Genomic DNA, 27778 nt, shown 5'->3' with positions numbered 1-27778 from the left:
CTGCACAGTCCTCTTTGAACATTGGTGGTGAGCCTTCAGTGAGCTGCACAGTCCTCTTTGAACATTGGTGGTGAGCCTTCAGTGAGCTGCACAGTCCTCTTTGAACATTGGTGGTGAGCCTTCAGTGAGCAGCACAGTCCTCTTTGAGCATTGGTAGTGAGTCCTCAGTGAGCAGCACAGTCCTCTCTGAACATTGGTAGTGATCCTTCAGTGAGCAGCACAGTCCTCTTTGAACATTGGCGGCGAGCCTTCAGTGAGCAGCACAGTCCTCTTTGAACATTGGTGGTGAGCCTTCAGAGAGCAGCACAGTCCTCTTTGGACATTGGTAGTGAGACCTCAGTGAGCAGCACAGTCCTCTTTGAACATAGGCGGCGAGCCTTCAGTGAGCAGCACAGTCCTCTTTGAACATTGGTGGTGAGCCTTCAGTGAGCTGCACAGTCCTCTTTGAACATTGGCGGTGAGCCTACAGTGAGCAGCACAGTCCTCTTTGAACATTGGTGGTGAGCCTTCAGAGAGCAGCACAGTCCTCTTTGAACATAGGCGGCTGGCGAGCCTTCAGTGAGCAGCACAGTCCTCTTTGAACATAGGCGACGAGCCTTCAGTGAGCAGCACAGTCTTCTTTGAACATTGGTGGCGAGCCTTCAGTGAGCAGCACAGTCCTCTTTGAACATTGGTGGTGAGTCCTCAGTGAGCAGCACAGTCCTCTTTGAGCATTGGTAGTGAGTCCTCAGTGAGCAGCACAGTCCTCTTTGGACATAGGTGCTGAGCCTTCAGTGAGCAGCACAGTCCTCTTTGAACCTTGGTAGTGAGTCCTCAGTGAGCAGCACAGTCCTCTTTGAACATAGGCGGCGAGCCTTCAGTGAGCAGCATAGTCCTCTTTGAACATTGGCGGTGAGCCTACAGTGAGCAGCACAGTCCTCTTTGAACATTGGTGGTGAGCCTTCAGAGAGCAGCACAGTCCTCTTTGAACATAGGCGGCGAGCCTTCAGTGAGCAGCACAGTCCTCTTTGAACATAGGCGGCTGGCGAGCCTTCAGTGAGCAGCACAGTCCTCTTTGAACATAGGCGACGAGCCTTCAGTGAGCAGCACAGTCTTCTTTGAACATTGGTGGCGAGCCTTCAGTGAGCAGCACAGTCCTCTCTGAACATTGGGGGCGAGCCTTCAGTGAGCAGCACAGTCCTCTTTGAACATAGGCGGCGAGCCTTCAGTGAGCAGCACAGTCCTCTTTGAACATAGGCGGTGAGCCTACAGTGAGCAGCACAGTCCTCTTTGAACATTGGTGGTGAGCCTTCAGTGAGCAGCACAGTCCTCTTTGAACATTGGTGGTGAGTCCTCAGTGAGCAGCACAGTCCTCTTTGAGCATTGGTAGTGAGTCCTCAGTGAGCAGCACAGTCCTCTTTGGACATAGGTGCTGAGCCTTCAGTGAGCAGCACAGTCCTCTTTGAACCTTGGTAGTGAGTCCTCAGTGAGCAGCACAGTCCTCTTTGAACATAGGCGGCGAGCCTTCAGTGAGCAGCATAGTCCTCTTTGAACATTGGTAGTGAGCCCTCAGTGAGCAGCACCGTCGTCTTTAAACATAGGCGGTGAGCCTTCAGTGAGCAGCACAGTCCTCTTTGAACATTGGTGGTGAGCCCTTAGTGAGCAGCACAGTCCTCTTTGAACGTAGGCGGCGAGCCTTCAGTGAGCAGCACAGTCCTCTTTGAACATAGGTGGCGAGCCTTCAGTGAGCAGCACAGTCCTCTTTGACGAGCCTTCAGTGAGCAGCACGGTCCTCTTTGAACGTAGGCGGCGAGCCTTCAGTGAGCAGCACAGTCCTCTTTGAACATTGGTGGTGAGCCTTCAGTGAGCAGCACAGTCCTCTTTGAACATTGGTGGTGAGTCCTCAGTGAGCAGCACAGTCCTCTTTGAGCATTGGTAGTGAGTCCTCAGTGAGCAGCACAGTCCTCTTTGGACATAGGTGCTGAGCCTTCAGTGAGCAGCACAGTCCTCTTTGAACCTTGGTAGTGAGTCCTCAGTGAGCAGCACAGTCCTCTTTGAACATAGGCGGCGAGCCTTCAGTGAGCAGCATAGTCCTCTTTGAACATTGGTAGTGAGCCCTCAGTGAGCAGCACCGTCGTCTTTAAACATAGGCGGTGAGCCTTCAGTGAGCAGCACAGTCCTCTTTGAACATTGGTGGTGAGCCCTCAGTGAGCAGCACAGTCCTCTTTGAACGTAGGCGGCGAGCCTTCAGTGAGCAGCACAGTCCTCTTTGAACATAGGTGGCGAGCCTTCAGTGAGCAGCACAGTCCTCTTTGACGAGCCTTCAGTGAGCAGCACAGTCCTCTTTGAACGTAGGCGGCGAGCCTTCAGTGAGCAGCACAGTCCTCTTTGAACATAGGCGGCGAGCCTTCAGTGAGCAGCACAGTCCTCTTTGAACATAGGCGGCAAGCCTTCAGTGAGCAGCACAGTCCTCTTTGAACGTAGGCGGCGAGCCTTCAGTGAGCAGCCCAGTCCTCTTTGAACATAGGTGGCGAGCCTTCAGTGAGCAGCACAGTCCTCTTTGACGAGCCTTCAGTTAGCATCGCAGTCTTCTTTGAACATAGGCGGCGAGGGAGCCTTCAGTGAGTGTGGCACTATCTGTTATCTGTTTCACTTATTAGGTGATATTAGTTTAAAAAAACAGGATTGTACACTTGCCATGATTGCGATATTTGTTCAGCAAAGAAAGGTTGTGCACTTGGAGGGACAGTGATATTTCTTTGGTAAAGACCTTCCAGAAGCAATGCACTTTGGCTGAATCCTTTTCAATGAATGCTACCAGAACTTAGAGCTCTTTGCCTCCAGGTTTGCATACCATACCTCCCTGCCTAGCTTCAATTTGGACTGAAAGCCCTTCTCTTTGAAAGGTACTTCAATGAATCTCTCTTTTCAGTATGTAAATGTAAATGTAAATGTAAATGTACAGGAATTTATATAGCTCAAATCACCAAGCGGTTTCTAAGCGCTTGCTTAGGGAACCCGTCCTGGTATTCCCCTGTGAGATAACCCCGGCAGGGTATCCGCAAGGTGAAAGCCAGGCATCCCGCCGCGAGGGGCCGTTGTGGAGATTAAGCAAGCTATTGCCCAGAGTCGCAGAGTGTGAACCCGTGAATCGAGTAGGCACCGGAGCGAGAATTGTCGAGTCCATGGACATTTTAGGACTCAAGACCCCGCCGAGCCGGGAATTGAACCCTGGTCCCGGGCTGACGTCTGCTTCCAGGTCTGCCTCCTCTAACCAGTGAGCCACACTTCTCCACCCTAGCTGTTTCTTGTTGAAACTTTCATTTCCTGCTGAGGGTGGCGGTCTTCTAGCCCCCTCCACTCCTATTGGCCACTCCCTTCTCCTTTCTCCTTAACTCAACACCCCTCCTCTTTGACTATTAGGATCTGGCTCCTTGGTGTTAGCAGACTGAGATTTTACACTGAGCCTTGTCATGCTGCAGTACTTGAAACTGTGTGATACTTTACATAGCTTTGTACTTGTTTACACCTTGTCACTCAGCTTATATTGTTTGTAAAATTTATTATTGAAATGTAATGTCCGACTTATGTTGTGCAGCGCTTTAACACCTTCGGGTAATATCTGTGCTATACAAAACTGTGTAAGTAAATAAGTAAAAAAAGATAACCGAGGAATTCTAGCAGTCATGGTTGTAAGTTTGCAATGCCTTCTGGGCAAAATAACATTGTGCGATCCATGCAAGTCACCCCCACCCTGACTGTCCTTGATGTCTTATCTTCAAAAAGGGCTGCCTTGATAGATTTTCCTAAAGAATTCTAATGGCAGAATTCAAGTCAGAGGTAGCACAGTGGCGGCTAGTGACCTTTGAAAGTGGGGGGTGTCATACCTCCCCCAAATTCCAGTATGCGAAGAAAGTGAGCCATGTGATTTCTAGTGGACTTTGAGGGAGGCAGGTATCATCGCTGAGAAAATGTAGAAAAACACTTGAATAATGCAGTTTAAAATTCAGTTCTCACATAAACTTACTTATGAAACATTCCATTACTTATATGGTTTGTCAATGAAGCCCAGCGCTTACCACGCTTTGACCCTATTTTTAATAATATTTGCAACAGGTTCCCCCTCCCTCGTATACTATCACCTCCAGTCGGCCAGTCCCAGCATTTTGTCATGAATACCATGCCTTAGCCTTGGGTGGCCCCTTATGGCAAACAATAAACCAGTCCCAGACGGTTGCCCTTGCATTCTGCCTTATGCCATGGGAGACCCATGTGTCTAAAATGGTCCCCTCTAGGAGAGGGCTTACATTTTCTCATGGTTTAGCCCAACCCTTCTCCTTCCAAATGTCATAGTTACCATTCGGGCTCAGTCCCCATAGTTACCATGCTAGAACTCTTTCAAGTTTATCTGGGGGTGCTGCAGCACCGCCCGTAACCCTAATTTCGGCACCAGTGCGTCCCAAGTGCAAGTGAGTAGTCAGGAAAATAATGCCACGTGGACCACAATGTTCTAGCAAAGTGAGCAATCCCAATACTTCTTCTCAGGGAGCTTGTGGGAATCGTCCCCCCAAGAAAGACTCTTTAGAATGATGTATTTTACAGCATGATTTTTTTTTTTAAATGGGGCCTAAACCTGCAAATTTCCAGGATTCTCTTCTTTCTTCCATTTATTCTTTTATTTTGTTTCTTTCCATCAGTTTTTCTACTTTTGATTTATGTTTTCCTCCCTTTCCATTCTCCTATCATTTCTCCTTTCCATATTTTTTCGTTCGGTCAATTCTTCTCTAAATTCATGTTCTTTCTAGCTTTCTGTCCTTATTTATATCCCATTTTAAAATTCTTTCCTGCTCTCCCTTTTCTTCCTTAATCTAATTCTTCCATTCTTGTCGGTTCCTTTCCTTTTATCATCCGTCTGACCTGTCACCTCTTTTCTCATCCCTTTCTTTTTGTATTCCTTTCATTTGTTAATTCTGTCTTTTCTTTACTCCCGTCTCTCCATTATTCTTTCGATTCTTTCAATCTAATTTTCTGCTTTCCTTCATTTCTCTTCTTCCTGTTTTCTTTGTTGCTTCCTTTTTTCTTGTTACCCCTTTTTCCAAGTTTCAATTTTTCTTTCCCCACTCCTATTCTTTTCCCCATTTTGTCCATCTCTCGTTCTTTTGTTCCATCCTGCTTACTCTTATCTTACCTTCTTTCTTTTCTTATTTGCATTTGTATTTTCTTCCTTCAATCTATTTTGTTACATTTGCTTTTAACTTATTTTTTGCCATTTAAAAAATTTCTCTTCCATTCTGTCCTAGTTTTAAGCTTTTTTTGTGTAACCCGCTCAAGGTACTTCAGTTAATCACTTGTTTTAGTAAAGCTCCTCCTCCCCCATACCACAGCTGCACCACAAGGATTTGTTCTTCCAGTATGTATAGGTTTCTCCTTCTGTCTTGGAGTGACCTGCAAGCCAGAGATGAGAGTTAAGAAGGGCTGTAAACCAACATAATCTGTCCCGCTCAAGGTACTGACGCTCATATAGTGGGGGCTTCACTTTCTCAAGTATCCAGGACCACTTGGAATCGATGGCTCTTCAGCAGTGGTTCTTAACATTTTGACTTCTGTGGACCCCCAATTAATCATTACTGGAACCTGAGGACTCCCCTCGAATCATTATTGAAAGCCCGGGATCCCCCACTGAATCATGGCTGCTAACCGAGGACCCAGCCTAAGCACTGTCCATGATTTGAACCGCAAAACAATACACAAAAAATGCTGAAAAAGAATTCAAACAAATACACAAATGATGACTAATTTTATTTAATTCGCAAACACATTTCAATAAAAATAAAATCAAAATTGTAGTTTTAATATGAAGGCTGGAGCTTTTCTAGATTCCGTTGAGGCCACTCATCATCCATGCTATATTCTGTCTGAGGCACCTTGGCTGCTCCCACATCAATCTGAGGATACTAATGACATTTTTAGTCTCCACTTTCAAATTCTTTTCCCATTTACAGTACATTTTAAAATGTTAAATTGTACATTAAGCTGCTTTGTTTATACACACTATTAATCTGTTAATATTATAAAATGTTCTAAGTAGTCGTGGACCCCCTGAGGAGGCTTTGTGGACCCCTAGGGGGCCCTGCCCACAGGTTGGGAACCCCTGGTCTACAGCATTACCACTGCTCTACCCCAATCGATTTGAGTTGGAAGTGAGGCGACCTTACGTTATTTTTAATTTTAATTTTGTCAGCACAGGTACTCCCTGGAGCACGTGACTGACCCACATGATGGCAGGAAGCGCCAAGAAGATCCTCTTCACCCATTTCCAGGAGCTAGAGCAGGAGGAGCTGGATGACCTATGCTCTCTGCTGGAGACACGCCTACCTGCAGATGGAAGGTCAGAGGTCCCCAAAGGGCGCTCAAGGAAGGCTGTATACGTGGCTCTTGCCTGCCGTTTGATTGACAGCTATGGTGAAGCGCAGGCCTTGGCGGTGGCGGCGGAATTACTCGGTCGGGTCAGCAGTCTGGACCGCGCAGAAGCACTCTTACGAGCAACGCAGACATGTGAGTGAATGCCTGCAACCCAGGCATCTGAGCGCGTGCCTGCAACACAGACATGTGAGTGAATGCCTGCAACCCAGGCATGTGAGCGAGTGCCTGCAACGCAGGCATGTGAGTGAATGCCTGTAATGCAGACATGTGCATCAGTGCCTGCAACACAGGCATGTGAATGAATGCCTGCAACACAGGCATGTGAGTGAAGGCCTGCAACACAGGCCTGTAAGTGAGTGCCTACCTCATTCCTATGCCATTCCTTTCACAAGTGTTTCCGTGGGCTGAAGTGCAGAGGCCTGTGTCCAATGCATGAGTAGGCGTGTTTTGCTCTTTGAAATTCAGGAGTAAGTCACCAGTAAACCACATCCACTCAAATACCTCTTTAGAGTATGAGGTGAGTGAGGCTCTGGTGTCTTGTTCTCCTCTAGTATGAGGAGAACAAGACACCATCTCCATAGTGAGGTGAATAAACCACCATCTCCAGAGTATGAGGTGAATGAGGCATCTTTAAAGTTTGAGGAGACTGAGGCTCTGTCTCCAGAGTATGAGAAGAGTGAGGCACCATCTCTGGAGCATGAGGGGAGTGAGTCACCATCTCCAGAGCATGAGGAGAGTTTGCAACCATCTCAAGAGTAGGGGGGGGGGGTGATACACCATCTCCCAATTGTGAGGTGTTGTATTTAGAATATGAGGTGAGTGAGGCTCTGTGTCCAGTGTATGAGGAGAACAAGACACCATCTCCATAGTGAGGAGAATAAACCAGCATCTCCGGAGTATGAGGAGAATGAGGCATCTTTAAAGTATGAGGGGACTGAGGCTCTGCTCCAGAGTATGAGAAGAGTGAGACACCATTTCCAGGAGTATGAGGGGAGTGAGACACCATCTCCAGAGTATGAGGAGAATGAGGGACCATCTCCAGAGCATCAGTTGAGTGAGGCACTATCTCCAAGAGTATGAGTTGAGTGAGACCCCGTCTCCAGACTATGAGGAGAGCAAAACTCTGTCTCCAGATTATGAGGAGAGCAAGACAACATCTCCAGGAGTATGAGAGGAGTGACACTCTGTCTCCAGAGTATGAGGAGAGCGAGACTCTGTCTCCAGAGTATTAAGAGAGTGAGACACCATCTCCAAAGCATAAGGAAAGTGAGCCCACCTCTAGAGTATAGGGGAGTGAGACACCATCTCCAGACTATGAAGAGAATGAGGCATCATATCCTCGGATATGAGGAGAGTCAGGCTCTGTGTCTAGAGTATGAGAAGAACAAGACACCATCTCCAGAGTGTGAGGGGAATGAGGCACCATCTACTCAGTATGAGGAGAGTGAGGCTCTCTCCAGAGTATGAGTGAAGTGAGTAGAGTGAGGCATCGCTTTTAGAGTATGAGGGGAGTAAGGCTCTGTCTTCACAGTATGAGAGTGAGTCACCATCTCCTGAGTATGATGGGAGTGAGACACCATCTGTGGAGTTTTAGGAGAGTGAGACAACATCTCCACAGTATGAGGGGAGTGAGTGACCATCTCCAGAGTATCTGTTGAGTGAGGAACCAACCACAGAGTATGAGGAGAATTAGACACCATCTCCAGAGTATGAAGAGAGTGAAATGGCATCTCCGCTGTATGAGGTGAGTGTACCACCATCTCCAGAGTATGAGTTGAGCGAGGCACCATTTCCAGAGTATGAGGTGACTGAGACACCATTTCCAGAGTATAAGAAGAGTGAGACAGTATCTCCAGAGTATAAGGACAGTGATGCTCTGTTTCCAGAGTAAAAGGAGAGTGAGAAACCAGCTCCAGAGTATGAGGCGAGTGAGACATCGTCTTTAGAGTAGAGGAGAGTAAGGTCATTCTCCAAGGTTTGAGAAGAGTGAGAAACCAACTCCGGAGTCTGAAGGCTGTGAGACAGTTTTTCCAGAGTATGAGGGGAGTGAGTCACCATCTCCAGAGCATGAGGAGAGTGAGGCACAATCTCCAGAGTATGAGTAGAGTGAAGCACCATCTTAGCATATGAGGGGAGTGAGACACCATCTCCAGAGTATGAATAGAGTGAGACTCTGTCGCCACTGACACAACCTCTCACTCAGCCATACAACCACTCACTCACCCACAGAACCACTTACATATCAATTCACACATCAATATAGCTGCTCACACATACTCGCCCTTGCGTACAACCACTCACACATTCAGTTTTAAATACAGTTACTCACACTCACCCACTTACCTATACATACACTAAAGCAGCTACTCACTCACCAATACAAACACTCACACAGCCACTCAGTCACCCATACATCCATTTGTACACCCATTCAAGCAGCTATGCAGCAACTCACACACCCATACATCCACTCTGATATCTACTCAAAAATAAATACAACATAGTCACCTAGCCACTCAGATCACATACGTTAGAAATTGTATGACTAGATACTGGCATAGAAAGAATAGTAATTTAACTTATGCTGTAGCTTAGTAAACATTTTAAAGTCTCAGAAACATTTATGTAACACTTATAGTCACAGGATGCAAATGGACACTGTGCATAGGTGTTCGGGTTACGCAGCCCCCACGAGGGATACTGGCCTCAAACTCGGTGAGAGAGCAGATCAACCTCAGGGACCTTCAGAAACTCACCTCCTGTGTTGCTGAAATCTTCGGAGTCCGCAGGAGCTCAGGAGCAGCAGACTGGTCAGTTGCGGTTAGGTGCCTGCTAGGGCATGGGAGTGAATCCTTCACTCCAAGGGAGATTCTTCTGTTGTCTTTAGTGCACCACAGGTCCTGCACGGAGCCTGTATGGAGCAAAGGCACAAACTAAGCTTCGGACGGAAAGGGGGACAAAGTCGAGCCCAGTCGAATACAGAAAAGTTCAGTGTGTCTAGACGGTCGAAGGTCAGTGGTTTCTTCTTGTAGAATCTTGTCCACATGAAATCTAAAGTCTTACAGCCAGGTAAGCCCTTTTGTGCCCACTGGAGAGGGTTGGACAGATTCAGGGGACTCTCCTAGGGAAGGGGCAGGGCAGAGGGTTGGCTACTCCCATGTCCTTTGTCCAATTTTGCGCCATAGCAGGAGCCAATGGCTCCCAGAATTGGTTTGAGCTGGACTAATCACAGGGACACCAAATGTGCCCCTGGTGCAGATTTTCAGGCACTCTCCGAGTGCACCCACCGAGCCCCAGTACACTAAACCCTGTCTGGGAGGTGGCCACACCTCCCTGTGACAGGATGCCTATTGGGCTGCCTTCCTCTGGTCGAGCTTGTCTCAGCAGCAGGAGGGCAGAAATGTGTTTCTGGTTGGCAGCATCCATTTTGTGCTGTCCAGGTCGAGAAGGCTGACACCAGATAGACCAGTGACCGCACAAAGCTCACTTCAGAAAGGTGGAATCATACCTCTCACACCAGTACTGGTGTGGAGGTATCATTCCAAGGAGTTTGACACCAAACACAACATGTTTTGTTTCAGCCGTTTTCGAGATAGCATTTACCGCGAGGTTATAATGCACCTCTACCTATATGTCTGGCTGAGTCACAGGCAACCCGATAGAATGGTCTCTGAAGGCTGCAGAGGGGCCCTGCTCATGCATGGGCACCCTCTCATGTAAAACCCAGCACCCTGCCTTCATGATTGTTAAGGCCTGCCATAGGGGTGACTGATAGGTTTTAAGTGTAGTGACATATTTAGTGAACCTATATCTTGAGTAAGTGGTGCAAGCACCATCTTACACAGGCTGCAGTAGCAGACTTAGAGTTACATTTTGCATGGCCTCTCATGGGTGGCATAATACATGCTTCAGCCCATGGGAGGCCTCTGGGGTATCTATGCCCTGGATACATGGGTACCATATACTAGGGACTGATAAGGGTACACCAGTATCCAATAAAGGGTGTACTAAAGCACATGTATGTCAATTTCAGGGAGAAAGCAGATAGACCGGGGTTTTGATTAGCAGGATCCCAGTCAGACTAGTCAAAAACAGTGAGACATCAAGCAAAAAGTGGGTGTAAGCATAAGAAACAGATCCTACTTTCCTCCAGGAGTGAGCCACCATTTCCAGATTATGAGTTGAGTGAGGTACCATCTCCAGAGTGTGACAAGCGTGAGACACCATCTCCGCAATATGAGGGGAGTGGGCCCCATCTCCAGAGTATAAGGAGATTGAGGCATTGTCTTTAGAGTGCGAGAAGAGTGAGGCTTTCTCTGCAGAGTATGAGGGGATTGACTCTTTCTCTATAGAATGAGGAGAGTGAGACACTATTTCCTTAGTATGAAGAGAATGAGACACCATCTCCAAAGTATGAGGGGACTGAGGCACCATCTCCATAGTAGGAGGAGAGTTAATCCCTTTCTCCAGGGCATGAAGAGAGTGGGACACTATCCCCAGAGTATGAGGAGGGGGAGAATCTGTCTCCAGAGTACCAGGAGAGTGAGGCACCGTCTCCAGATAATGAGGCGAACGAGACACCATGTCTAGACTATGAGGAGAGTCAGCTACAACCCCCTGAGTGTGAGGAGAGCGAGACACCCTGTCCAGAGTATAAGGAGGTGAGCCACCACCATCACTGTATGAGAGGAGTGAGCCACCATGTCCATAGAATGAGGAGAATGAGACACCATCTCCAGGAAATGAAGAGTAAGCTACAATCTCCTGAGTGTGAGGAGAGTGAGACACCCTCTCCAGAGTATAAGGAGAGTGAGCCCCACCTTCACTGTATGAGAGGAGTGGGCCACCATCTCCAGAGTATAAGGAGAGTGAGCCCCACCTTCACTGTATGAGAGGAGTGGGCCACCATCTCCAGAGTATAAGGAGAGTGAGCCCCACCTTCACTGTATGAGAGGAGTGTTCCACCATCTCCAGAGTATAAGGAGAGTGAGCCACCACCTTTACTGTATGAGAGGAGTGGGCCACCATCTCCATAGAATGAGGAGAGTGAGCCCCACCTTCACTGTATGAGAGGAGTGGGCCACCATCTCCAGAGTATAAGGAGAGTGAGCCCCCACCTTCACTGTATGAGAGGAGTGGGCCACCATCTCCAGAGTATAAGGAGAGTGAGCCCCACCTTCACTGTATGAGAGGAGTGGGCCACCATCTCCAGAGTATAAGGAGAGTGAGCCCCACCTTCACTGTATGAGAGGAGTGTTCCACCATCTCCAGAGTATAAGGAGAGTGAGCCCCACCTTCACTGTATGAGAGGAGTGGGCCACCATCTCCATAGAATGAGGAGAGTGAGCCCCACCTTCACTGTATGAGAGGAGTGGGCCACCATCTCCAGAGTATAGGGAGAGTGAGCCCCCACCTTCACTGTATGAGAGGAGTGGGCCACCATCTCCAGAGTATAAGGAGAGTGAGCCCCCACCTTCACTGTATGAGAGGAGTGGGCCACCATCTCCAGAGTATAAGGAGAGTGAGCCCCCACCTTCACTGTATGAGAGGAGTGGGCCACCATCTCCAGAGTATAAGGAGAGTGAGCCCCCACCTTCACTGTATGAGAGGAGTGGGCCACCATCTCCAGAGTATAAGGAGAGTGAGCCCCACCTTCACTGTATGAGAGGAGTGGGCCACCATCTCCAGAGTATAAGGAGAGTGAGCCCCCACCTTCACTGTATGAGAGGAGTGGGCCACCATCTCCAGAGTATAAGGAGAGTGAGCCCCACCTTCACTGTATGAGAGGAGTGGGCCACCATCTCCAGAGTATAAGGAGAGTGAGCCCCCACCTTCACTGTATGAGAGGAGTGGGCCACCATCTCCAGAGTATAAGGAGAGTGAGCCCCCACCTTCACTGTATGAGAGGAGTGGGCCACCATCTCCAGAGTATAAGGAGAGTGAGCCCCACCTTCACTGTATGAGAGGAGTGGGCCACCATCTCCAGAGTATAAGGAAAGTGAGCCCCACCTTCACTGTATGAGAGGAGTGGGCCACCATCTCCAGAGTATAAGGAGAGTGAGCCCCCACCTTCACTGTATGAGAGGAGTGGGCCACCATCTCCAGAGTATAAGGAAAGTGAGCCCCCACCTTCACTGTATGAGAGGAGTGGGCCACCATCTCCAGAGTATAAGGAGAGTGAGCCCCCACCTTCACTGTATGAGAGGAGTGGGCCACCATCTCCAGAGTATAAGGAGAGTGAGCCCCACCTTCACTGTATGAGAGGAGTGGGCCACCATCTCCAGAGTATAAGGAGAGTGAGCCCACCTTCACTGTATGAGAGGAGTGGGCCACCATCTCCAGAGTATAAGGAGAGTGAGCCCCCACCTTCACTGTATGAGAGGAGTGGGCCACCATCTCCAGAGTATAAGGAGAGTGAGCCCACCTTCACTGTATGAGAGGAGTGGGCCACCATCTCCAGAGTATGAGTTGAGCGAGGCATCATCTTTATTTTATGAGGAGAGTGAGACACCATCTCCAGAGTATAAGGAGAGTGAGACACCATCTCCAGAGTATAAGGAGAGTGAGACACCATCTCCAGAGTATAAGGAGAGTGAGACACCATCTCCAGAGTATAAGGAGAGTGAGACACCATCTCCAGAATATGAGGAGAGTGAGGCATCATCTCGACGATATCAGGGGATTGATGTTCTGTCTTTTGATTATGAGAAGAATGAAGGATTATGAGGAGGGTAGCACTTTAGAATATGAGGGGAGTGAGACATTGTTTTCAGAGTGTGAGAGAAGTGAAGCATCGTCAGCAGAATCTGATCCTGGGTTAATGTTCCTCAAATGTAAAAGAGAATATCGATAATGACTGGTCAGTCTCACCCTTTAGTGTATTTCCTTACCAGCCTCTATATAATGATTAATTAGTTACCCTATTAAAGTAGTCATGATGTGCCTTACCATAGTTCATTGATGTCTTTCAGATTTGGATCAGAGAAAGCGTGAAAACGAGGAGAAGGGTATGTTGTGTTCACATGTCAAACTGTGTGCTCTTGTGTATAAATGACAGAAGTTACTTTTATTCTGACTCGCTTCATAGTGAGAGATGTCTACTGTTACTTCTCCCCAAATTCACAAAACAACAGTTTGGAACTACATATGTTCTTCAGGTGTTAGTGAAACCCCAGAGTGCTCTTGTTCTCAGTCGAGGTGCCCAAAGACCACACCTAGGTGTCGTACAGGATCAGTCATGCACCACTAGCCACATCAAGCCCCCTAGACCACATCACACACGACAGAGCAGAAAAGAATGGAGAGGACTTGGAAGAGGGACATGTAAGCACAGGGAGAGGAATCGTCAAAAGTTAGACATCTCTAAAAGAAAACACAAAGAACAGCTTGCTGCTCAAAACCTATTTTGGACGAATTTGAAAAAGAAGCATTGGCCTGGTACTGCAATTTATGAAACAGGAGCAGTGTAGGTCACAGACATAGACATCGAGTGACACAGGAGATTATAATGGCCACTTGGATATTACTGCACTATAGTGATGACCCGCGCAATTATGTAAATGACGAGATAGAAAGAGTACCTATCTGATTGTACTATGGAATGTCGAGGATAATAATTATAGGATATAGTAATGCTGTGGACAGAATGTTGAGGACCAAAATATCAAAAGGTAAGTGTATCTAGAGGAAGAATAGATTTAATATTCTTAGCTCCACATCTACGCACTCTGAAAATATATATATATTCACAAAAAAAACAAAGGTTACAGGGACGTTATGATTAGAAAATTGAATTTAAAAACCTTAGAAATTCACAAAGAAACCAAAGGTTACAGGAAAGTTACACTTAAGTTCAGATATTACATGCACAAAACCATAGAAATTCGTCAGTTAGAGTTATCTCAAGTAACTATAACTCATGCCCTAAGGTAACTATAACTTGTGTATCCGCCATGCACAGTTTTATCATTAATAATATTACACTAAATGTCGCAGTGATATTATCAATGAAGTCATAGAAGGTGTGAGGAGTTATGTAATCTGTGGTGATTAGCAGTGCATGGCGAGGGCATGAGCTATAGTTACTTGAGATAACTATAACTGCTGAACTTCGCTGGTTTTGTGCTTGGTAAATCTGAACCTAACTATGCTGTCCCTGTAACCTTTGCTTTTTTGATGAACTCCGAAGCTTCTTTTAATTCTATTTCCTAACTATAACGTCCCTGTAACCTTTGCTTTTTTCAACGAATTTCTAGTTTAAAAAAAAGTAAAGTGATATTTAATTACCATACCAATAGCCTACTCCCTGCATACAGCCAACCCCAGGCTGTGCACGGCCGAAGGGGTTTGGCCACAGGCCCTGGCTGATTGTGTGGGTCTGTGAGTGGGTGTGTTGGTGGCTGTATGGGTATGTGAGTGGTTGTGTGGGTCTGTGAGTGGGTATGTGAGTGGGTCTGTGAGTGGGTGTGTTGGTGGCTGTATGGGTCTGTGAGTGGGTCTGTGAGTGGGTGTGTTGGTGGCTGTATGGGTATGTGATTGATTGTGTGGGTCTGTGAGTGGGTGTGTTGGTGGCTGTATGGGTATGTGAGTGGTTGTATGGGTCTGTGAATGGGTATGTGATTGATTGTGTGGGTCTGTGAGTGAGTGGGTTTTTACGTCTGTGATTGGATGTGCTTGTGAGTGTGTGGGTGTGCTTATTAGTGGCTTTATGGGTGTGTGAGTGTCTGTGGGGGTCTGTGAGTGAATGTGTGAATGGCTGTGTGGGTGTGTGAGTAGGTATGTGAGTGGGTGTGTGAGTGTCTGTGGAGGTCTGTGAGTGAATGTGTGAATGGCTGTGTGGGTATGTGAGTAGGTATGTGAGTGTGTGTGTGAGTGTGTGTGTGAGTGTCTGTGGAGGTCTGTGAGTGAATGTGTGAATGGCTATGTGGGTGTGTGAGTAGGTATGTGAGTGGGTGTGTGAGTGTCTGTGGAGGTCTGTGAGTGAATGTGTGAATGGCTGTGTGGGTATGTGAGTAGGTATGTGAGTGTGTGTGTGAGTGGGTGTGTGAGTGTCTGTGGAGGTCTGTGAGTGAATGTGTGAATGGCTGTGTGGATATGTGAGTAGGTATGTGAGTGGGTGTGTGAGTGGGTGTGTTGGTGGCTGTATGGGTATGTGAGTGGTTGTATGGGTCTGTGAGTGGGTATGTGATTGATTGTGTGGGTCTGTGAGTGGGTGTGTTGGTGGCTGTATGGGTATGTGAGTGGTTGTATGGGTCTGTGAGTGGGTATGTGATTGATTGTGTGGGTCTGTGAGTGAGTGGGTTTTTACGTCTGTGATTGGATGTGCTTGTGAGTGTGTGGGTGTGCTTATTAGTGGCTTTATGGGTGTGTGAGTGTCTGTGGGGGTCTGTGAGTGAATGTGTGAATGGCTGTGTGGGTATGTGAGTAGGTATGTGAGTGGGTGTGTGAGTGGGTGTGTGAGTGTCTGTGGGGGTCTGTGAGTGAATGTGTGAATGGCTGTGTGGATATGTGAGTAGGTATGTGAGTGGGTGTGTGAGTGTCTGTGGGGGTCTGTGAGTGAATGTGTGAATGGCTGTGTGGGTATGTGAGTAGGTATGTGAGTGGGTGTGTGAGTGTCTGTGGAGGTCTGTGAGTGAATGTGTGAATGGCTGTGTGGATATGTGAGTAGGTATGTGAGCGGGTATGTGAGTGGGTGTTAGACTTTAGTTGAAGCTGAAGTTGCCGCGTTGTTGTGGAACTGTGATGCGGTCTCATTTTGAACTGTGCGCGCAGGTGTTTTGGCCCCTCCGGCAGCCCGTTCGACGGTCCCAAGACTCGTGAACTGGAGCCGCCTTCGGAAACCCCGCCTGTGCTGACAGAAGCGCACAGACTCCTCCGGCAGCAGTAGCATTGAACCGGCTGGCCGCGGAGTGTAATTGCCGTAGTCATTTTATGCCTTTATCTTCCAGATATACGCGCAATGAGTTGTGAGTGCAACTAAGGGATTATCACGCGTATCTTGTGCCAGAGAGCCCGAACCCGTGAACACTTCAAAAACTGTAAGAGCACGCATTCCGCATTGAATGACAAACGTAATGTGTTTACCCTGAAAGTGATTAATTGGTGGCAGCGATACCAGAATGACCCTGTGATATTTATGTGAAACGATCAGTATCTAACCTGCTAGGAAACTGTCCAGTCATTGCTGATATTTATTCCAGTCATTGCTGATATTTATTCCAGTCATTGCTGATATTTATTCCAGTCATTGCTGATATTTATTCCAGTCATTGCTGATATTTATTCCAGTCATTGCTGATATTTATTCTAATGTATTGAATCCTGATATTTATCCAGTATATTTATTTATTAGAGTCCAACTATTTATTCCTGAGAAACCAGTACACAGCTAATCAAACCCATGTAAGAAATGTGAATGTGATTACCTAAGTGAACTTCCTTCAAACCCAGAGAACTTTTACATAAACGAAACGTATTTTTCTCTATCAGTGGTGCGGTGTCCTTCTTTTTGTGTGGTGTGCAGGGAGTTATTATTTGGTCATAGCCGGCTTAACACAACAGCCTTCTACCGCCTTGTCACTCAAGCCAAGCTACCCCCCTTTGTGCTGGGCTTGCCTATCGCAGGTCCAACAGTGGGTATGTGAGTGGATGTGTGGGCCTGTGAGTGGGTATGTGAGTGGATGTGTGAGTGGAGGGTATGTAAGTGGGTATGTGAGAGTAGTTTTGTGGGTCTGTGAGTTGGTGTGAGTAGGTATATGGGTATGTGAGTGGGTGTGTGGGCCTGTGAGTGGGTATGTGATCGACATTGTGGGTGTGTGAGTGGCTACGTGGGTGTGTAGTGGGTGTATGCATGTGTGAGTAGGTGTGAGTGGTTGTGTGGGGGTGTGAGTGAGTGTCTAGGTGGGTCTGAGAGTGGGTGTATGTGTTTTATTGATTGGGCACTAGATCCACGGATCCAATTCACATTTACATGGGGGAGCAGCTCTGAATTTTGTCATTTTCATAAGGGGTTCCTTGAAGACCACTCTATCAGACCCAATGGGTCAGGGTACCTCTACCCTGACACCTTCATTCAATTTCATCTCTTATTTTTTCCCCTTGGGACCGAGTCCCGCTATAGAAAATGGAGGTCGCAACTTTAATGTCAGGCTGCGGTTAGCCAATCATGGCATTGCTGTTGGCGCATGGATCCTCGGATCCACAACAGTGGATCTGTGCTGGATCTGCATCCTTAGATCTATATAAATCCTTTTTGTTAAATAACTCCATAACACCACTGAACAGATTTGCACCAAAATACAAAAAGCACCCTTTCTGGTCCAAGATCTAGCTTTCTGCCTAATTTGGTGTAATTCCGTTCAGCTGTTCGGGTTGTAGTCGTGTCTAAAATCTTTACGGGAAATCGCATGGGGAGAAAGCGTTCTGAAACCCCCCTTTTCCTTGGGCCCCTCTTGACGAATCACCCCAAAACTTTCCAGACAGCAGCTGAAGTGAGTGGCAAACTAGTTGTGAACATTTTGTGAAGATTTGTCAAACAGCGCCATGGTTATTAGCAAAACACAAAACACTATTCCAATGGAAATTAGGTCTTAACTATAACTACCTATATATATAGCTGTATATATATCTATATTTAACTTTTAATATTTTGTCCTTCGATATTGTGTCCATGACATTTAGCTCCATTGATGTTCCTGCCTCAATGTTCTGGAGACGACACCTGTCCATCTAAAGCTGATAATTTTCATAGGTTGATTCTGCAGGAGGACCTCAGGCTAAATAACAAACCTTGTGACAAGTACTGACTGTTGTCCCTCGAACCGTAATAACTAAACGCTACTGCGAGCTCGATGAATTGTCAGGTACTGACACCTGTCCCGAGAATGAGGCGAATTGACAGGATCCGGAACGTTTTCGTCAGCAGTACCACTGCGCGTCGGAAGGTGGCGGCGGTCGACTCCGTGTCCATCGTTGGCGTCGTAGTCACCGGGTTGACGTCACAGAGGCTACTTAGCCGCAGCCCTCGCATGCTGATGTCAGTTCTTTCTTTTTTCACACCAGCCATTGCAGATCTGGAGAGAGTGGTACCCCCAGTCAATTTTTTACTGACTTTTTGTCGACTTCTTTTCGAGTCCTTCAAGTCTCCTGGTGCACGTGGGATGCCCGGCTTCAAGGTCTGCAGTTCCTGTAACCGACTAATGCTGCGTGAGCCTCTACTGCCAGGAGCGCAAACACGACCCCAAGTCATGCTGCGACTGCCGGACCATGGCCCTGAAGTCTTTGCAGGAGCGGTCCTGATAGCTCCTCGAGGCCGGCAGTTAGTTCCGTGTCGCTCAAGGTCCAGGTCGTGAGGGAGGTGGCGGGACCGATCGCAGAACCATCACCACTCATCATTGAAGTCTTCGCACTCGGAGTCGGGTAAGTCGAAGCACTGTAAGGAGAAGTTGAAGAAGCATCGTCGCTCTCTGACTTCCCCTCGTCCGTCGGCCGACGTTACGAAGGGTGTGAGTGGTGCCACTCCCGCGGCTCCTTGTGCGGAGCCTTAAGGGTCGACCCCGGACTTTCCTCCCTTCCCAGAACCAGGAGTACCCCTGCCCAGCTTCGTCAATTTTACGAAGTGATGCACGCCATCTTTGGGCATCCTGACTCCGCCTGTGCACCTACGGGCCCTGCAGACTCGGTTGGGAGCCCTAAGCCTTCGACAACGGCAGCTCCGGCCTTGGTCTCGGCTCCCCAGGGCTCCTTGGATCCCGTGTCCTGGGCACCCGAGGTGATAGTTTTTGGTAAGCGTAGAATGACTTGTATACTTGTATAGTGTCTTTAAAGATGGCTCAAAAAGGGACTCTACCAAAGATCCAATGGAGGTTTGGTTCCATACCGTCTCTGAGGGAGGAATTATAAGGTCTTCAGCTTCTAAAAAATGATGGTACACACCTATAGTGCTTTATGTCCTGTGCACCCGCCGCATCATGAGCCACATGGCACAAATGGTAGTACTGTAAGGAGCCTCATTACACAGGTTTGTACAGACCTATAGCGCTTTACCTGTATGCACCATCCTCATCATGAGCCACATTGCACTAATAGTAGTACTGTAAGGAGCCTCATTACATAGGTTTGTATAGACCTATGGTGCTTTATATTCTGTGCACCCGCCGCATCTTGAGCCACATGACACTAATGGTAGTACTGTAAGGAGCCTCATCACACAGGTTTGTACAGACCTATAGTGCTTTATGTTCTATGCACCCTCCACACCATGAGCCACATAGCACTAATGGTAGTACTGTAAGGAGCCTCATTACAAATGTTTGTACACGCCTATAGTGCTTTATATTCTGTGCACCTGCAGCATCATGAGCCACATTGCACTAATGGTAGTTCTGTAAGGAGCCTCATTACACAGGTATGTACACACCTATAGTGCTTTGTGTTCTGTGCACCTGCCGTATCATGAGCCACATTGCACATGATGACTGCCATCGAACACGGAATGGGTCACGGTCTTGCTGGACGATGAACCCAGTAGGCGAACCCCTTTGTATACTGGGTTACTTCGTTTCCCGTCTTGTCCCCCTTGGTTACTGGCAAGGCAAATGGTCTTCTTCCTCGTGTGCGGGTAGACTTTACAGGGCATTCCCTGACGAAGTGTCAGTTTTTGCCACAGTACAGGCCCTGATTTTGTTTCTTTCTTTTCTCTCTTTCCTCACTGGTGAGAGGACCCCGTATGCTACCAATCTGCATCGGTTCCGTTGCTTTACTGGTAGGAACGTTTTCTTCCCTGCTTTTCTCCTTGAAGGACAAGAACCCGTTATCACCACCCTTGGTCTTTTCCGTCTTTCTCTCTTGTATCCCGTAATTCACCTTGACCACCAAATCAATGAATGGTCCTATCTCTTCGGGAGGATCTGGCATCTGCAAAATCAGGTCTTTAAGCTCGTCACGTAAACCCCTGTAGAATACGGACACCTTCTTGGACTCGGGCCAATGGGCCTCAATGACGAGTCGACTGAACGTTGTGATGTAGTGGAGCAAGTCTGTGTTGCCTTGCTTCAGGTTAAGCAGTTCATTGTCTGCTGACTGAACAAAGGTGTGACGGGCTAACATCCGTCGCATCGTTTCCTTGAACACGGTCAGGTTGTTCAGCATGGAATCGTCGTTTTCCACCAAGGAGATGGACCACTGGGCGGCATCTCCACCCGTGTAGGAAAGTATAAAGGCGATTTTTGAAGCATCGTCCGGGAAGGCGGTGGCTCTGGCCATGAAATGATGATGGCACTGGTGGAGGAGTACACTATACTTGGTGCTGTCGCCATAAACGCGTTCGGGTGGTGCCAGTTGCACCGGGTGGGCTGCAATCACTTGTACGGCAGTGTCCTGGGTGGAGGCAGATGTGGATCCCCAAAGGTGAACAGGGGAGGCCGTAACAACCCTTCCTGTCTGACTCTGTGACTCAGAGAAGGACCCCAAGGACCTGACACCCCGGCCGCCAACTGACCTTGTAAGGCCGTCATGTCATGGCATAGGCTGAGGTTCTCTGCCTGCATATTGGTAAGCATGGCTGCTATATCCTGTAGGGATATCCCGGGATCGCTCGTCTGGGCGAGATGAAACACGTGGGCTTTGAATACTGTCAGGTACCCCACAAGGCTTACCTGTTGCTTGCGAAGTTTCCTCGCAGAGACGACAAGAGCTATCGCCCCTGTACCCACCTTACCCAGTGAAGAACTGTGAACTGAACTGGAATGAAGATGGGGCCAGGGAAGGAAGCTAAAGATGATGGAAAGGAGTTCAGTGGACCAGAAGAGGACTTCTCTTGACTTCGTTAACTCCAGCTGGTAGGGATAGAAGGAAACCCTGTTAGAATGAACACAAACCACCCTAGCCACATGTACCTCTACCCACAATGTGGAAAAGTAAATTTTGCCATGTTATATGTGCCTACGTGTTCCCCATGTTATGTCATATGTGCATGATCGATATGCATGTATTCCTTTCTGATCGATTAAAGACGCAATTACAGTTGTGTCCATCTCTAGTATGCCAGTTTCCAGTCCTCGTGAAAACAACGAATATTAGGCCTATGTAAAGCTACGTTGCCACGTTTTACAGTGTGCACGTTAATTCATAACGTTAATTCATTGAATTGTCCCCGTTTCTAGGCCTCAAAAGGGCCCGGACTCAGATTCAGCTCCTGTTTCCTGAACCCTCTCCGAGGAGCGATACAGCCCCCACCTGTATCCCTGACCCTTAGCTTACTTTCATGCCCCGCAGTGCCCGGCTCGGCCTGGCTCTGCCTCCCAGTCTGCCAAGAGTATGTTATGTTTCTAGTTATCAGTCCAGCCCTCCTTCTCTGCATTCCTAAGCTACTGAATCGCATCAATAGTTTCCGTCATGGTCTAGCCTTTATGTCTCCATGTAAGAGAAATACTGTATTAATATTCCTAGAATATTCCTCACACACGCACTACATATGGAATAATGCATGCACCAGTCTTAGTGTCTATTAGCCTTTGCCCTGATAACTTCTGGATTCTATCAACATGTTCTCTAAACACTAGATACTAGATAGGCTTTAGGTACATGTCGCTCTGACACTCCAGACTTTAGTCTCCTCTTCTAGCGCAGAAGTCATAGCCCCCAGTTCTCCCTGGTAACACGTCATTGTCAGTTTGCGCGCACCACTAGGTTAGAGGTCCCAGCTGCTCAGGTAGCCCCCTCCATGTTTCCGCCCCGTTTATGACATATTCTGTTACGTTTACATCACATGTCTATGTACACACCTCTTGTTACACCCACTTTATGCTTTATCTTTCGCGACTGCTACAAACTCCGCCTACTGTTATGCCTACTGTATTGAATGCAATGTATTTTGTTTAACTATATATACTGATGTTCTGTTATTAAAAGTTGTGCGCACCATTCCCAGATCCTGCCCCGGCAGCTGCCGGGCCCTGCCATCCTATTCCCGTACAGGCTGTCCTGTTCCAGTCCTTTATGCCTGATTAAAGCCTGTAAACTCCAGCTACCTCGTATCTTGACTCTTATTTATTGAGCTAACCGTTTATTGATTATAGTCAAAAATAGATCAGGTAATTAATTATTTATTTACCACATAATGGCGCCCGAATAGGGACTTGCCCTTTCCCCACACGCCGGAGAAGCCACGCAAGCCCCCTGATCCTCTGCAGCCGTGACGGAACCATACCGTGCACGTGCAGATATTTCTGCTTCAAGTATCCCTCAGGCCCACGGAGGAGACGGAGGTTGCGGTCCAGCGTCCAGACGAGGCGGTGGAAGAACGCGGCGAGTCCCGACCAGAGCCCAAGCCGAGAGTCCAAGGTCCGAGGTATCCGGAGGCCCACCTGTAACTAAAGTCCGAAGTTCGTCCGTCCGTCGTCGTAGCAGTCCAGTCCAGTCCGAGGCCTTCCGTTCTTGCTGCCCGGTGAGTACCGTTGCTGGGGTAGTATCTAGACAGGGTCAATTAATTTGTCTCTGGTCCGTGGGTTTGGGTACACAGATCCAACACGAAGTGTCCACCTAGGTGGATGCGGGTCCTGACGTGTCTCTTTATGAGACCGGTAAATTTCGTACTGTTTTAGCAGTACATCCAGTCATTCTAGTAAGTTTCTGTTCCAGTAAGTTCTGTTCTCGAGAAATTCATGTGTTCTGTTCTCAGTATTCCAGGTAGTATTTTTGTCCGAAATGTCATTTTAAATGTTATTCCATGTGTTTTCAATGTCGTGGTATGAATGATTCGTTTTTCAGTTATTATTGTGTTTATCGTGTATTGTATTGTGTCCAGACTCCAGTCTAAGCCATGCCTCTGTTCTCAAAGTTACGTCAGTTAAGAACTAGAAAAGGTCTGCTTGAGGAAGCAGTTCCTGTCCCGCCTAGGGACAGTCCAGGTCATTTCATGTATCATAAGCATGGCATAAGTGCCATATTATATCTAGATTTATGGGTGGAGTACACCGAGGAATTAGAAGAGAAATATAGATGGCCCGTATCGGGTACATGGGATGCCGAGTGCATCATGCGAGTAGAAGAAGTATTATGGAAAAAGAAAGCCAGACAGTCCCAGAAAGATGCCATCGAGTTATGGCGCAAAGAATCTCATAAAAGAACCGAAAAAGAAATCAGAAAATCAGAATTAAGTAGAGAATCCTCAGAAAGAGCCCAAGAAAGGGAATTAATCGAAGTAGGTGAACGAGTTAAAGCCGAACAGTCAGACAGACAGATGAATGCCCTCATTAAGGGTATGTATCCTCTCCTTGCCGAGGGCTTGCCAAAAGCAACCCCGGAAGCACCATGTAATTTTCCGCCGCCATTAGTTCCGATTAAGCTACGTCACAAACCGACCGCAGCTGATATTTTTCTCTCGTCCTATTTGGACGACACGGTCCCAGAATATGCAAATCCTGCTCCGCCCGCTCCTATAAATAATGTAATTCCTGTTCCTCCAGCCACCGGGGCACCTGTTACAGTACCTGTTACGGTACCCCCGGTCCAGCCCGTAATACAAGTTCCCGCTACATCGGTCACTCTGCCAGCACGAAGAGTATCAGTCGATGATTCCAGTTTAGGGGCCGCGGGGGGAGGTCCTCCGGGAACCCCGCCGCCACACAAACGTATAACGTTAGTCGAGTTACATGAACGTGTGTTGCAGCGTACGCCCAAATATCAGTCCGTTGCAGATATCAGACGAGCTCTTACTGAATGCCGTTATGATCCAGTCCCAGGCGATGATAATATGGTCATATATTCATTGCGTGTAAGACGGGTGACCGAGTATTTGGACACCCTACCGAATATGAAAGAAGATCTAGACAGAATATATCGTTTCATCCGTACAGGGGAAGATCCAGAAAGTATTGGCGAAATCATGTCTTTAAGGAAAGCTGAGACTCAGCTCATGCTATTAAAGTTTCTAATCAATTGTTTAATTAGGGAACAAGATTATCCAGATAAAGATCCGATCGAAATGAAAGTTCTGACAAGGTGGAGTGATAATATAGCCGAGGGAAGACACAAGACACTAAGTAGTATAGACAGTATGTACAAGAAAATTCGTAAGGAAATAATAAGGTTACACGAGAAACGCAAAGCAGCACAAGTAAGCGAGAAGGAAAACGACTCTTCTACAGAAGAGGTAGACGACGAGAATACCGCCAGAATAGCGTATGTAGGTAAATCTAGATTTCCAGACCGATATTCACGCCTAGAACACAAGAAAGTCGTTCATCTTCCAGCACCGGAACAAGGTTCTCTAGAACAAGTATTTCAAGCTACCGATCACATCCTGAAATCACGAATCGGTTATAGTGAACTTAGTACTATGCATGAACAAGAACTAGCCCGATCAGCAGTCCGAAGGATTACTGATTCTACCACTTTTCCAGATGAAATAGTGGCACAAATGTTTCTGAAACTGCCCCCAGCCGAGCAGCGACTGGTGGGTATGTATATGATCCAGCACCTCATTACACTGTATGAGGGACAACATTCTGATCCAGGTCCGTTACATGATGTTCTGAATGAGTTACTCCAGTATAAATGGAAAGGTTTAGGTACCGATTTAATTAGTGTCATTCTAGAACAGCGCCACAAATATAGAACGTTTCTGAATCCGCATTTTGTTCACGTCTCACCTCCAGAAAGTAAACCATTTTATATAGATAGACAGCATCCATTACGGGAAGTACACCCAGTTAGGACAGAGGGTGGTGAAATGCAACGAGTATTTGTTTACACCCCTATCACAAAGATGGAACTCTTAGAGATGAAGAAATGAATTCCCTGTCACGACAAAGATCCAGCAGGGTTCCATCGAGAATTAAAAGACATGCTCCGTATGGGAGAATACACGTATCCAGATATAATTAAAATGCTAAAGGTCCTGTTGCCCGCAGGGGTATATGAAAAACTCAAGGAAAAAGAATGGGAGGTGGGAGAGAAAAATATTGATTGGACAGCTCTAGAAGCTGAAGATAAAATACGAGTACCAGGTACCGGTCTTGGGGACAAATGTAAAGAATTGCCCGAGTTATTAATTCAAGTTTTGCCAAGATTACTAGCCACGAAAAAGGAAGATTGGGATGCAATCTCAGCATGCAAACAGAAACAGGATGAAGATACTAGTGATTTTTATTCTAGATTCGAAAAATGTTTCATTATTAACAGTGGTTTGAAGACAGGTAGCGAGTCATACCCTCATCTTTTTGTTACTAAACTAGTCGAGAATTCAAGCCCACAAGTTAAAAATCGAGTTTTGAAAGTCGAAAGTACCTGGCAAGCTAGTACCCCGTCACAAATGCTCCAGATGCTCCAGTATCACCAGAACAGAATCAGGGAAGAGCAAGAACACGAAAGGAGACGTATGAAAGACACGAAAATGAAAGTACTAGTTGCACAATCTGTTCCACAAGACAGTCAGAAGAGGGGTCCGAATCAAGCCAGTCATCCTGCAGCTCCCGTTAAAGGGACATGCAATTATTGTAAACAGCCAGGTCTTTTTATAAACGAGTGTGCAGTTCTGAAACACAACATAGCCACTGGTAAGACTAAAGAAAGACCACGCCCGCCTAGACAAGAACAAGTTTCACAGACTTCTCAGTCCCCACAGAATGCACAACAGACAGTTCCAGCACCGCAGCCTATCGCTGCAACACAGCATGTTACACAGCAGATGTACCAGTATGCCCAGTCCGAGTATCCAGAGTATCAACCGTATTCATGAAACAGCCTAGAGAGGGAGGTAGGCTTGCCTCTCATCGAGATACCTGTAGATCAAGAGGGTCCCTATGTACACAGTCAAGTATTAGGGAAAGACAGAAAGTTTTTGATTGATACAGGGGCAAGTAGGACTACTATCAGTCATGACGAGGTTCCAGGGGCTCCGCTCTCAGGCTCTAGAAATGTTTCCCTTGGATTTTCAGGAAAGCCTATTGTTAACGAGATATCAAAGCCAGTTACTCTAGAAGTTGGTCCATTGTCCCGAACTACTGATTTATTACTTACGAAAACGTGTCCAGAAAATTTGTTAGGTATTAAAACATTGAAAGAATTAGGTGCAGTTATTTGCTGTTCCCCAGAAGGAATCCGTTTGTTTTTAAGAGACTTTAAAGGTCACTATGTATTACGTGATTTTGATCCAAGATTGTCAAATGTACCGCAGCATTTATGGGCGCAAGGTCCAACTGATGTAGGTTTTATGCAAATCACACCCCATCGTGTGACTCTCAAGCAAGGTATAGTTTTACCACGAATCAGACAGTACAGATTGCCACCTGAGGCTGTAGCAGCCTTATCCAAAATTATTGATGAGCTCATTGCTCAAGGAGTGGTTGTAGAAACTGACTCCAATGTATGTAATTCTCCTATCATTCCAGTCATGAAACGTACTGATCCAAATGCACCTCCAGTATATCGATTAGTGATTGACCTTCGAGAACTTAATAAATGTATCATACCCCAGTATCCAGTAGTCCCAGATATTTCATCCCTATTGACAGCTATTGATTCTGAAGCTACATTTTTCACTGTAATAGACCTCAAGAATGCATTTTTCAGTGTTCCGATTCATCCAGACAGCCAGTACCTTTTCGGTTTTTGTTTAAATGGAAGGAGCTATAAATTTACACGAGCTCCTCAAGGTTTCACAGAAAGTCCTAGTATTTACAGTCAAGCACTTAAGAGACAACTAGACAATATTCACATGCCAACTGACACTGCCCTGCTCCAGTATGTCGATGATCTACTGATCACAGCCCATTCTGAACGTGATTGCGAGCAAACGTCACTCACAGTCCTGTATTTCCTAGCCGAGATGGGGCACAAGGTGTCCCCTTCGAAGCTTCAATTCTGTGTCCAGCAAGTGATCTACTTAGGCCACTTACTGTCCAAGTGGGGTAGGCAGTTGACACCAGATCGTATCCAGTTAATAGCGAGTCTTCCACAGCCCAAGACACAGAAGGAGGTACGTGCCTTTATTGGCCTTACTTCTTACTGCAGACAATGGATTCCTCAGTATGCATTTCTAGCCAAGCCACTGATACAGTTAACGACACAGGAGGCAGCCGTATCGACTGTTCTCCCTTGGACATCTGAACATACACTTGTTTTTAATGAGTTAAAGAAAGCTTTATGCCAAGCACCTGTTCTAGCTACACCGAACTACAGTAAGCCTTTTACACTTTTTGTCACAGAACGTGATGGTACTGCATTATCTGTTCTCACACAAGATCAAGCGGGACAGTACAAGCCTTGTGCTTATTTTTCGAGCACCTTAGATCCAGTAGCCCAGGCGTTGCCTGCGTGCCTCAAGTCAGTTGCAGCCACAGCTCTAGCAATCAGACAAAGTGATTCCATAGTATTA

At 47.0% G+C, this 27778-nt stretch overlaps 1 long non-coding RNA gene across 1 annotated transcript in view; it reads left to right on the top strand.

Annotated features, from left to right (window-relative positions):
* Positions 1 to 13410, top strand: part of LOC144762089 (uncharacterized) — a 39366-nt gene extending 25956 nt beyond the window's left edge. The window contains exons 2-3 of the long non-coding RNA XR_013596045.1: positions 6221 to 6534; positions 13374 to 13410. This is a non-coding gene — a long non-coding RNA (uncharacterized LOC144762089). The remainder of the gene's footprint in view (positions 1 to 6220; positions 6535 to 13373) is intronic.
* Positions 13411 to 27778: the final 14368 nt, after the last annotated feature.

The sequence above is a fragment of the Lissotriton helveticus genome, chromosome 6, assembly GCF_964261635.1.
Source record: "Lissotriton helveticus chromosome 6, aLisHel1.1, whole genome shotgun sequence".
Lineage (NCBI taxonomy): Eukaryota > Metazoa > Chordata > Amphibia > Caudata > Salamandridae > Lissotriton > Lissotriton helveticus.
Note: the sequence above shows the minus strand (reverse complement) of the source record. Positions and strands in the feature narration are given on the sequence as shown.